Consider the following 12,975-nt stretch of genomic DNA (forward strand, 5'->3'; position numbering starts at 1 on the left):
TGAGAAGAAAGTGTATTCTGTTGTTTTTGGATGGAATGTCCTATAAATACCAATTAAGTCCATCTTGCTTAATGTATCATTTAAAGCTTGTGTTTCCTTATTTATTTCATTTTGTATGATCTGTCCATTGGTGAAAGCGGGGTGTTAAAGTACCCTATTATGATTGTGTTACTGTTGATTTCCCCTTTTATACCTGTTAGCATTTGCCTTATGTGTTGAGGTGCTCCTATGTTGTGTGCATAAATATTTACAATTGTTATATCTTCTTCTTGGATTGATCCCTTGATCATTATGTATTTTCCTTCTTTGTCTCTTATAATAGCCTTTATTTTTAAAGTCTGTTTTGTCTAATATGAGTATAGCTACTCCAGCTTTCTTTTGATTTCCATTTGCATGGAATTATCTTTTTCCATCCCCACTTTCAGTCTGCATGTGTCCCTAGGTCAAGTGGGTCTCTTGTAGACAGCACATATATGGGTCTTGTTTCTGTATCCATTCAGGCAGTCTGTGTCTTTTGGTTCAAGCAGTTAATCCATTTACATTTAAGGTAATTATTGATATGTATTTTTCAATTACCATTTTCGTAATTGTTTTGGTTTGTTGTTGTAGGTCTTTTCCTGTCTTGTGTTTCCTGCCTAGAGAAGTTCCTTTAGCATTTGTTGTAAAGCTTGTTTGGTGGTGCTGAATTCTCTTAACTTTTGCTTTTATGTAAAGGTTTTAATTTCTGTTGAATCTGAATGAGATCCTTGCTTGGCAGAGTAATCTTGGTTGTAGGTTTTTCCCTTTCATCACTTTAAATATGTCTTACCATCCCTCCTGTCTTGCAGAGTTTCTGCTGAATGATTGGCTGTTAACCTCATGGGGATTCCCTTGTGTGTTATTTGTTGTTTTTCCCTTGCTGCTTTTAATATGTTTTCTTTGTATTTAATTTTTGACAGTTTGATTAATATGTGTCTTGGAGTGTTTCTCCTTGGATTTACCCTGGATGGGCCTCTCTGTGTTTCCTGGACTTGATTAACATTTCCTTTCCCATATTAGGGAAGTTTTCAACTATAATGTCTTCACATATTTTCTCAGTCCCTTTCTTTTTCTCTTCTTCTTCTGAAACCCCTATAATTCGAATGTTGGTGTGTTTAATGTTGTCCCAGAGGTCTCTGAGACTGTCCTCAGTTCTTTTCATTCTTTTTTCTTTTTTCTGCTCTGCAGTAGTTATTTCCACTACTTTATCTTCCAGGTCACTTATCCGTTCTTCTGCCTCAGTTATTCTGCTATTGATCCCAGCTAGAGTATTTTTAATTTCATTTATTGTGTTGTTCATCGTTGCTTGTTTCATCTTTCGTTCTTCTATGTCCTTGTTAACTGTTTCTTGCATTTTGTCTATTGTATTTCCAAGATTGTGGATCATCTTTACTATCATTATTCTGAATTCTTCTTCAGGTAGACTGCCTATTTCCTCTTCATTTGTTAGGTCTGATGGGTTTTTACCTTGCTCCTTCATCTGCTGCATATTTCTCTGTCTTCTCATTTTGCTTCACTTACTGTGTTTGGGGTCTCCTTTTTGCAGGCTGCAGGTTCGTAGTTCCCGTTGTTCTTGGTGTCTGCCCCCAGTGGGTGAGGTTGGTTCAGTGGCTTGTGTAGGCTTCCTAGTGGAGGGGACTGGTGCCTGTGTTCTGGTAGGTGGGGCTGGATCTTGTCCTTCTGGTGGGCAGGGCCACATCCAGTGGTGTGTTTTGGAGTGTCTGTGAACTTAGTATGACTTTAGGCAGCCTCTCTGCTAATGGGTGTTGCTGTGTTTCTGTCTCGCTAGTTGTTTGGTATGGGGCGTCCAGCACTGGACCTTGGTGGCTGTTGGGTGAGCTGGGTCTTAGTGTTGAGACAGAGATCTCTGGGAGAGCTCTCCTCGATTGATATTACGTGGGGCTGAGTGGTTTCTGGTAGTCCAATGTTCTGAAGTCGGCCCTCCCACCTCAGAGGCTCAGGCCTGACACCCGGCCAGAGCACCAAGACCCTGCCAGGCACATGGCTCAGAAGAAAAAGAAGAGAGAAAAAAACAAAAACAAAAAAATGAACTGACAAAATCCTAGGTCAAATTGTAAAAGCAAACCTATACAGAAAAAATCACACAAAGAAGCATACTTATACACACTCAAAAAAAGAGAAAAAGGAAAATATATATTTAAAAAAATGAAGACTGCAACCAAACCAATAAACGAATCCACCAATGATAATAAGCAGTAAATCCTATACTAAGATAAACAAAAAACCAGAAACACATTAGACGCAGAAAGCAAACCCCAAATCTACAGTTGCTCCCAAAGACCACCACCTCAATTTTGTGAACATTCATTGTCTATTCAGGTATTCTTTAGATGCAGCATTTATCAAGTTGATTGTGGGGATTTAATCTGATGCTCCTGAGGCTGCACAGAGTAATTTCCCTTTCTCTTCTTTGTTCACACAGCTCCTGAGGTTCAGCTTTGGTTTTGACCCTGCTTCTGCATGTAGGCCGCCCCAGAGTCTGTTCCCCATCCAGACAGGAGGAGGTTAAAGCAGCAGCTGTTTAGGGCTCTCTTGCTCATTCAGGCCAGGGGGAGGGAGGGCTATGGTAGTCATAATTGGAATGCAGGGCGAGCCTGAGATGGCCAAGGCCGGTGTGACATTGCAACAGCCTGAGGTGTGCTGTGTGTTCTCCCAGGGAACTTGTCCCTGAATTTCAGGACTCTGTCAGTGGCATGCTTCACAGGCTACTGGGGGGTGTGGACAGTGACCTGCGCTGGCACAGAGGATTCTTGGTGGCAACAGCAGCAGCGTTAGTGGTTCATGCCCGTTTCTGGGGTCAGAGCTGATAGCCACGTCTTATGACCATCTCTGGAGCTCGCTTAGGTGGTGCTCTGCCTTCTGTGGGCACACTGGGAAGGAATCTCCTCTCCTCACGCACCCTGAAACAAAGGTCTCTTGCCTCTCTGGCAGGTCTGGACTTTTTCCCAGACTCTGTCCTGGCTAGCTGTGCGCAATAGCCCTCTTCAGGCTGTCTTCACGCAGCCAATCCCACTCCTCTCCCTGGGGTCTGACCTCCTAAGCCTGAGCCTCAGCTCCCAGCCCCCACCCACCCTGGCAGATGAGCAGACAAGCCTCTCAGGCTGGTGAGTGCTGGTCAGCACCAATCCTTTGTGCAGGAATCTCTCTGCTTTGCCCTCTGCACCCCTGTTGCTGTGCTTTTCTTCATGGCTCCAAAGCTTTCCCCCCACCCAACCCCAGTCCCCACCAGTGAAGGGGATCCCTAGTGTGTGGAAACTTTTCCTCCTTCACAGCTCCCTCCCAGAGGTACAGGTCCTGTCCCTATTCTTTTGTCTCTGTTTTTCCTTTTTTTTTTTTTTTTGGTCCTACCCAGGTACATGGGGATTTTCTTGCCTTTTGAGAAGTCTGAGGTCTTCTGCCAGTGTTCAATAGGTGTTCTGTAGGAGTTGTTCCACATGTAGATGTATTTTTGATGTATTTATTGGAAGGAAGGTAATCTCCACATCTTATTCTTCTGCCATCTTGAATGTCTCCTCCTCTTAATTTTCATACTTCACTGATGGGAAAAAATAGCTTTTAAAAGCTTAATCTTCCCAGTGTCAAATAAGTGGTGGTGGAGCCTGCCCAGGAATTCTTCAGTATCCATCTGATTAGAATTTAAAATCTAGATGGACTAATTCAGCAAGCATGTTTCAAAACAAAATGAAAATAAGAAATCCTAGATAATTTATGTAGAGGAAATGGTGTCTTGATGAGTGGATATCAATTTTAAATGATGGTAAAAAAAAAAGGTTCTAAATTCCTTCTGCCTTTTAAACTTTATATCATAACTGTTTCATAATGCTTTATATTAAAGCAAATGGGAAGATAAGCATTCTTCTGTACTCAAGTAATGTGGTGATATTATCACTATCCAGAAAATGCCTTAAGAGATCATTAGTCCTGCTACTTATGTAGTACCAGGAAAAAGAGGTAATAAATACTTAACATAACATAAAATGAAACAAGAAATTATATGTGGCATAAATTCACCACTTTTTATATCAGAAATTGCAAACTAGAACCTTTCAAGTGGACTCTGGCCTTCAACCTTGATTATCTGACCTACTCGTGTTTTATTTCTTATAAACATTCAAAAATTGGAAGGTTTTAAAGAAAAATACAGATTTTTCCAATTCAAATTCAAAAAAACTGACAGTACTTAGATTGCATTTTCATGGTAACAATTCATAGGAGCTGAGTAGCTGCCCTGTAAGGCAGATTATACCCTCTTCAGGTACCCCACAGTCCCCATTACACATTAAATATATTAACTGCCTGGACCTTGTATTGTTATGAGGTTGTAACTGATTTGGTAATCAGTATCTAATAATTACACATGTCGGGTCACTTTGTTCAACTCCCCAGAGATATATGCAATGGTTAACAACATCCATTAGTATATTTTCAGCAGCAAGTAAAATTAATATCCAATTAGAATTGATTAAACAATATAGACATTTATTATCTTGCATGTAAAGGAGTTTTAAACTCAGGGTTCTTATGTTGGCTAATTCAGCAGCTCAACACTATCTCAAGCAACTAGAATGTCTCAGTTTCCTGCTTTGCTATCCTGAGTATATAGCCTTGGTTTCTGTGGCTATCTCCTCCCCTCATTCCAAGTTGACCAGCACTGGTCCTGGTGTCACACTAGCCAATGAAGTCCAGAGTGATAAAAGAAAGGATCTCCTGTCTTGTGTCTCCTTTTACAATTGAGGAAACATTTCTCAAAATGTTCCCAGTAGAATTCCTCTAACATTTCCTTTTCACCTCTTGACTAAAAGGAAGACCAACCTCCCCTGAAGCACATGGATACTGTATTAGTCAGGGTTCTCCAGAGAAACAGTACCATTAAAACAGATTTACTTTAAGGAATTGGATCACATGATTATGGAGGCTGGCAATTCCAAAATCTGCAGAGTGGGCTGGAAAGCCAGAGATCTAGGAAGAGCTGGTGCTGAAGTTCAAGTCAAAAGCTGTCTGCTAGCAGAACTCTTTCTCAATGGAGTGAGGTAAAATTTTTGTGCTTTTCAGGAACAATGTTAAGCTCATCCAAAAAACCCTTACAGGAATACAGAATAATGTTTGATCACATATCTGGTCACCATAGCCCAGCCAAGATGACACATAAAATTAACCATCACACTATAAAAAACTTCAACAGTCAAGAAGGAAAGGTGGAGATGGATGATGGCTATAGGAGGCCAAAGGTGATTCATCCTGAAAGACAGATGCATCAGTTGGTTGTGTTGCTTAAACTAGAAGTTTCAAGGAGAATAATCAAAGTGGAAAAAAATGCAAAGGCTACCTTTTTAAATAAAATTCAGATTAATCAAAATTGGTGCCAAAATGAGCCTCCTGATGAGGAGATGATATGGGCTACTTGCCCAAATCGAAAGCTGAAGGTGGCTTCAAAAACAACTCTATGAATCTCCTTTTATTATATGGAGGCTGATTCACAGCCACTTCATAAATGCATTCTTAACACAATTAAAATTAAATACACAAATAGCACATTTCATCCTCTGCAAGTACCACCAGGAAACTTAGACCCAGCTTTATATACAATTGCATCCATTCTAATAGTTGTCTTCTCCTACTAACAGCATTTAAGAGGCAGGAGAGCACAGTAGTAAAAAGTACAGATTCTGAAACCAGAATACTTGGAATTGGATTCCAGTTTGCACTTTAAATGTGTGCCCTTGAGAAAGTTATTTAACCTCTCTGTTTCAATTTTTTTCTGAAAAAGTTTTTATTAATGTAAAATAAGTTAACATGTAAGCACTTAGAATACAGCCTGATACATAATAAATATAATCTGTGCTTTCTATTTTATCTCCCTTATAAATTTTTTTGTAATACTTATACTTTGTAAATTGTGCTATGCTTATTTTTTAAAGCAGCATCAAAATCTTTCAGAAAGAGAAAAACAATCTGTAGTCTCTCCAGAGATTGAATGCTCACTTTTCTTTGGGTGTAGAGAAGAGAACCATCTGAAGAGGCAAAATGGGACTTTCCTGGTGGCATAGTTGTTAAGAATCCACCTGCCAATGCAAGGGACATCGGTTTGATCCCTGGTCCAGGAAGATCCCACATGCCGCGGAACAACTAAGCCCGTGCACCACAACTACTAAGCCTGCGCTCTAGAGCCTATGAGCCACAATTACCGAGCCCGCGTGCCACAAATAGTGAAGCCTGTGCACCTAGAGCCCATGCTCCACAACAAGAGAAGCCACCATGAGAAGCCTGTGCACCACATCGAAGAGTGGCCCCTACTCGCTGCAACTAGACAAAGCCTGCGTGCAGCAACAAAGACTAAATGCAGCCAAAAATAAATAAATAAATTTATTTTTTTAAAAAAGAGAGAGAGGGAAAAGGGAGAAGATATAGGGATATGAAATAACTGTCTTTGAAACCAAAGGAAACATATTTATAAGAGGAGGTGGAGATGCAGGCAATTTGATGTGGAGAAAAAAATTCTTGGGTCCCAAAGATAAATTAAAAATAAAGAACAGTTTTAGGACCCAAACAGCAGAGGAACTGAAAAAGAGTTCTTCTTATATTTACCCATTAGTTATCTATTGCTGCACAACAATATTACTACACATTTAGTGCTTTTAACAGGACACATTTATTGTCTCACAATTTCAGTGAGTCAGGAGTCCAGGAACAATTTATCTAGCTCTTCTGTTTCAGGGTCTCATAGAGCTTCAATACAGGTGTCAGCCATGGCTGCAGTCTTAACTGAGGCTCAAGTGGGGAATGATCCACTCAGGTCCTTGTTGGCAGCATTCAATTCCTTGTGCTGCTAGATTTGGGAGCTTAGTTTCTTGCTGGCAGTTTGCTAGAGGCTACTTTCCCCCTCCACTGGCTTTCTCCTTATGGCAGCTCACAATATGGCATCTTGCTTCTTCAAAGCCAGCAAAGGCGAGAATTTGAGAGTCCTAGCAAGATGGGTGGCATAATCTTCTGTGCATCACTCACTCACTGATAATCATGCATGTCCTGTCACCTTTGCCATACTCTTCTTAGTCAGAAGTTATAGATCCTGACCATACTCAAGGGGGAAGAGTCTGCACTAGGAACATGAATACCAGGAGGCAGGAATCATGAGGACCACCACAGAGTCTGTCTGCCTCAAATTACTAATACTTTCTTCTTTCCAACAATTCTAATCACATAAGAATCATATTGCTCTTTCTTTTTGGCCACTAGGAGACCCAGAGCCAAAATTTTGACTCAGCTTTAGTAACTCTGTAAGGCTAAATAGTCTATGTATCTGCAGTGTAAATATCTATCCCCCTTATGTTGATCTTCCCTATAAAGAAATGTTTACTGCTGCCATTAATTTATACTTCTCTCATCCCTTTATTTTTTTAACACATTCCTATAATTTCTGCAAATCCTCTGTAGAATGAGACATGGAATCAATAATTACACCATAAGGACATTGTTAAAAAGTGTAGCTCAGCTCTGAAAAGCTGTGAAGTCACAATGCTACATCAGCTTCTCTAGTTTTCTCCATTGGTACTGCAAACATCCCACAGGCAAAAAACATGTTCTACACCTCCTTTGATCCCACTTCTGATCTCCCTAATTATAGCATAAGTCATTCAATTCAGTTGCTATACTTAGTACAACTTTCACTTAATTAACAGAAATGTCCTTTTCCATTTGACTTGTGTAAGCTCTCTCCTAAAACCTACACTAAGAAAAATAATGCAAGAAACATAATCACATCAAGGATTAGAATTAGCAAGGAAAGTGCTTCAGTTTATAATATGCATTCTATAAATATGTGTACAAGTGATAGCAGCAGGGGCGAGGGCTGACACTGTTTTAGAAAAGCATTACTCTGAATTGACTTCCATGATACATGAAACATTTTAGAAGACTTTACCTTAATTCTGATTAATATGAGTATATGATTTTTAAAAGCATTTCTGTGTTAACTCTATTAAGCATATTTTTATCTCATGTTCTTCACGTTTTTTATTCAAATGATAGGGCTAAAACATCATATGAATTAGTATATTTGAAATCACCTATATTTAATGCCAACTCCTTTCAGCAGTTTTTGTTTCCTAATGAATAATAATTTCATACAATGAGAAAATGTGAAAAATTTTAAAGTATGCTTTCATCTTGTATTTTTCTCCTTTCTACAAAAATAAGTGCACTAATTCTTTTCTGGTTATAACTTTACTCACTCACAGAATTAAATGATACTCCCCTATCAAATAGCTATGTTTGATAATGGTGATTACAATCTTCTCTGAGGAGATTATTCAGTTGTAGAGGCTGTTTCACCTCACTTTACACAGAGGCAGATTACAAAGGATTTAAACGTTCTTCTTTTTGGTAAACTACAGTTTCTTAATCACCAACAGCTAAGTTCCTATCACCATAGCTTCCAAATGTGATGTAAGCATCCTGAGTTATAATAAGGTAAGTCTGGTCCAGCACGCAGCAAAACTCACAGAATGTTCTTTAGAATGTCCCTATAATTTTAAGAGGTAAGAGTTATGTGCATGCTAAATCTAGATGTTTTTTTTTTTTTTCTTTTTTTGGCTGTGTCAGGTCTTAGTTGCAGCACGCAGGATCTTTGTTGAGGCATGCGAGCTGTTCGTTGTGGTGCACGGGCTTCTCTCTAGATGTGGCATGCAGGTTTTTCTCTCTCTAGTTGTGGCGTGCAGGCTCCAGAACACGTGGGCTCTGTAGTTTGCGGCACACGGGCTCTAGTTGAGGTGCACAAGCTCAGTAGTTATGGCGCTCGGGCTTAGTTGCCCCGCGGCATGTGGGATCTTAGTTGCCTGAACAGGGATCGAACCTGCATCCCCTGCATTGAAGGGCAGATTCTTTACCACTGGACTACCAGGAAAGTCCCATAAATCTAGATGTCTTTTAAAGAGGAAAAAGGACACCACAAACTGCCTCAGATGGCCAGGGTAGTGTGGAGGGAAGGAAAGGTGATCTACTATAAACCCAGACATGCCTGCTTTGGAAAAGTTAATCTTGCTGCCTATACTTCACGTGGGACTATTTGTCAGTAGATTGATCTCTGTTCATTATAACTCTCACATTCAAGAAGAAGGAGAACTGGCCAAACCAGTAATATAAATGCATTGTATGCTCTACCCTCCCTCTTTATGATTAATTCTACCAGTGGTACAAATTTGCATGAATGAATGTCAGTGTGTTTTCTGCCCTGAACATTTCCTGCTGGCTTCAGTTCAGCCCTGCTGACATTTATTACAAATAATAGCTAAATATTCCTGATTTAATAGCTGCAGTGGTCCCACATCTGAAGGTGATGTCTATAATAAAAGCAGACAAGATGAGCTTATAACAAATACTAATCAAATTGTGTTTGCCCACATAATGGATAAGCCTCACAGATACACTCAAAAAATGTAATGGTTGTTTTTTAAATGCAGCTGCTAGAAGTCACAGTTCAAGAACATATCAGTTGCTTTCTTTTTTCATATCCCTTCTCCCTCCATCTCCTTAAAGTACCAAAGGCCTCTGTGCACAATCAAGATTGAATATTATCCCCTTTTTTATCTGTAAAAATGGGACACTGAACACAGAAGACTGGCTGTGTCCTTTTGTTCATCTTTTGTTACTCCTTCTAAACAAAGGGCATTGTCCCCTGATAAATTCCATTTTCTGCCTCTTATTCAAAGGTAGTTTACACACTAGCTAGGGCGATTCTCACAATGCAGTGACTAGCAAAGATACAAATAACTTTCAAAGTTCTTTCAACCTGTTGACCCAGGTGTTCCTTCTGAAAGATACAAACTAGCATTCCACACCTCTCACAATTGATAAAGGAGACTATAAAACCTGAGATTACAAAGAGAAGACACAGAGTGCCTACTAAAGTCAGGTTTTAAAAACCTTTGGGAATAAAACGTACTTTTCTCTTTATCCTACCCAAACTTCACAAGCTTCCATATGAAAATTGAAGAAGGTCAAGTTAGTATTGTCTTTTACTTAGCATTTAAACACTTAGGAATTTTACTCACTTGGCATTAATTGTGAATAATTTTCTGAAAATACATCTTTTTTTCTATTTTTGTAGCATTCTTTCCAGAGTAGACATTGTAGAAAATTGTAATGAGAGGTGATTACAGCCACCAGAATTTTAAAATATATCCCACTGAGATATACTACTTGATTGGCAGAAATTCCCTGCAGTGCATAAACTATGTGACACTTGGAAGCCAAAGTCTTAAACGATCTTCCACAATGATGAACACCAAAAATATACAACCTGAAGTTTAAGCATCATGGATCCAGGCACAAGCTAGCAGTAGAGCATTTTTGTTGAAGGCCCAACATCATGTCCTATCCTACAAAGCCACCTGCGGATGTCTCCAGTTATAACTTCTAACTCCCACCCTCCTCTGATTCCTCCAGCAGTCCAGTGGTCCAAAAGGCAGTGAACATTGTCTTGGGTCCACTGGTGCTGCTTCTCAAACTCTGCACCTCTACCACTACTGCCTGAGTGTACAGCAATGGTTCCATTTGCATCACCTTGTGGAATGTAGATTCAAAAAAATTTTTACTATCTTGATATTCAGAAAGAAATTTAAATTTCCCACCTCACCATATTGGTTGGCACAGTCTCCCAAACTGAAATTTGTTTGTTCACTGTGATCCTCAAAAGACCTAGAAAATTAGGCAAAATGTATCCACATTGGCCAGGAATACAGACTGTCCTCATTTTACAGACGAGGACACTGAAGCCCAGAAAGCTATAGTGACTTGCCAAGAGTCACACAGTGAATTAGGACAGAACTGTATCGTTGTCCCTATCTTTTAAGTCCTGAGTCAGTGCTTCCTCCATTATACTAGTCTCCATTCTCACCTCCATTCATTACACTAGTGTCCTATCTCACCTTTTCTCTCCTGGTTAATGAGAACCAATCACTTCACTTGTTTCATCTGTCCTGAGCTGCAAAGTTTGATCAGTGGGTTTTCTGGATTCTCAATTTATTAGATCCATTTGGCCAAACATATGACCAATGTATTATTTTGTCTATGAGCTATGTGGCTGCTGACAATCACTTGATGGTGCCACTGATTTCTAATACACATATCCTTTTCCCCTCTGGATGAGAAATCTTGCTTAGACTGACAAAGATGACTTCATGTGCATTCCTTTACTGCTACGTGTGACCTTTTCATGGCCAGCCTTCAGTAGGCAGGCATTCAGGCACAAAGCTGCCTTTCTCCCTACAGCACTTCTCCCTACAGCACTATTTTTCTCCCATTTTTATCACTAACAATTGTGCTCCTTCCAGAAATCCAGTTCACATGTTTAGCACATTGTGATCAGATTCCTCTGTCTCCCACCATTTGCCTTCACATATATTCAGCTTCACCTGAATGTCCATTATAATTCTGGGTACATCTTAAATAAATCTGTTTTAGCATCTGTGCCCTTGCTATGTTCTGGGCTGGGAATACTATTTCTCTATCCCATTTAGGTTCTATTCAGATACTGCCTCTTCTTTGAGCCTTTTCCTGAATATCAGCCAGATGTGACTTCTCTCTACTCTGAGCACTTAATGCCCTTGTCACTTCTATTTTCATAGCACTTATACACTGGCCTACCTGTATTACAGTTATATGCACTAGATGCTCTAAACCATGTAGTTTATAATTCATCCTTATACTGCACAGCACACAGCATAGGTCCTTACTCTTCACTGGAAAGAAATTTACATATATATATATATATATATATATATATATATATATATACATATATACATATATATATATATATATATATATATATATATATACACAAAAAATATTTATTATCCAAAAGTCAGGGACTTCAAACTCCCAATGCAGGGGGCCCAGGTTCGATCCCTGGTCAGGGAACTAGATCCCACATGCTGCAACTAAGAGTTCGCATGCTGCAACTAAGAGTTCGCATGCCACAACTAAAAAAGATCCCGTGTGCCACAACTAAGACCCGGCACAGCCAAATAAACAAATAAATATATTTTTTAAAACGTCATAGCCATATATTTTAATCCATAGCACAAAAAAGATCTCTTCTATCATACAAACAATACATCTTTGCAACTCTATGTCAAAACTAAAATGAAGCATACGCTACTTCAATGTTCTGAAAGCTATATGAAAACTGAAGAGAAAGCAAAATGAATTTTATAGTCTAGCATCCTGTACCTGGCAGAAGCTGTGTGCTGAGACCTGAAGCAGAAATTACAGTCAGGTAATCAAAGAACTGACCCACCTGGGGTGGGAGGGAAGACGATGGTTCTAAGAGTATAAAACCCAATCTGAATTCAAAAGCCCAGGAACCAGAAGCTGACATCTAATGTCCAAGGGTAGGAAAGGATGGATGTCTGAGCTCAAAAAGAGAAAGCTAATTCACCCTTCCTCTGCCTTTCTGTTTTATTGGGGCCTGCAACAGATTGGATGATGCCTGCCCACACTGGGGAGGGCCATCTGCTTTACTCAATGTTCTGATTCAAATGCTAATCTCTTCCAGAAATACACCCTCAGACACACCCAGAAATAATACTTTTACCAGCTATCTGAGCAACCCTTAGTTCAGTCCAGTTGACACATAAAATTAACCATCACAGAATGGCAAGTATTCAGATGTTTCAGTCCGGTATCCATAGCCAAGGTCAGAATTCTAGGAATAATTCTAAAGAGCTGAGAATATGCCAACAAACAAAGAAACAAACAAACAAACAAAATTCCACAGAGGTGATTTCTAACGTCTAGTAAAGAAGACTGTAATATGGTACCAGAGATCAAATTTTCATAGGCAAACAGCAAAGAAAGAGGAAAGAACACTGCCATTAGACAAAGAGAAAAGTTTTATCAACAGGGCCTAGATGCAAGTGTTGGGCATGGAGTCTGGAT

The sequence above is a fragment of the Mesoplodon mirus genome (assembly GCF_964341445.2).
Source record: "Mesoplodon mirus genome assembly, chromosome: 5".
In the NCBI taxonomy this organism is placed as follows: Eukaryota; Metazoa; Chordata; class Mammalia; order Artiodactyla; family Ziphiidae; genus Mesoplodon; species Mesoplodon mirus.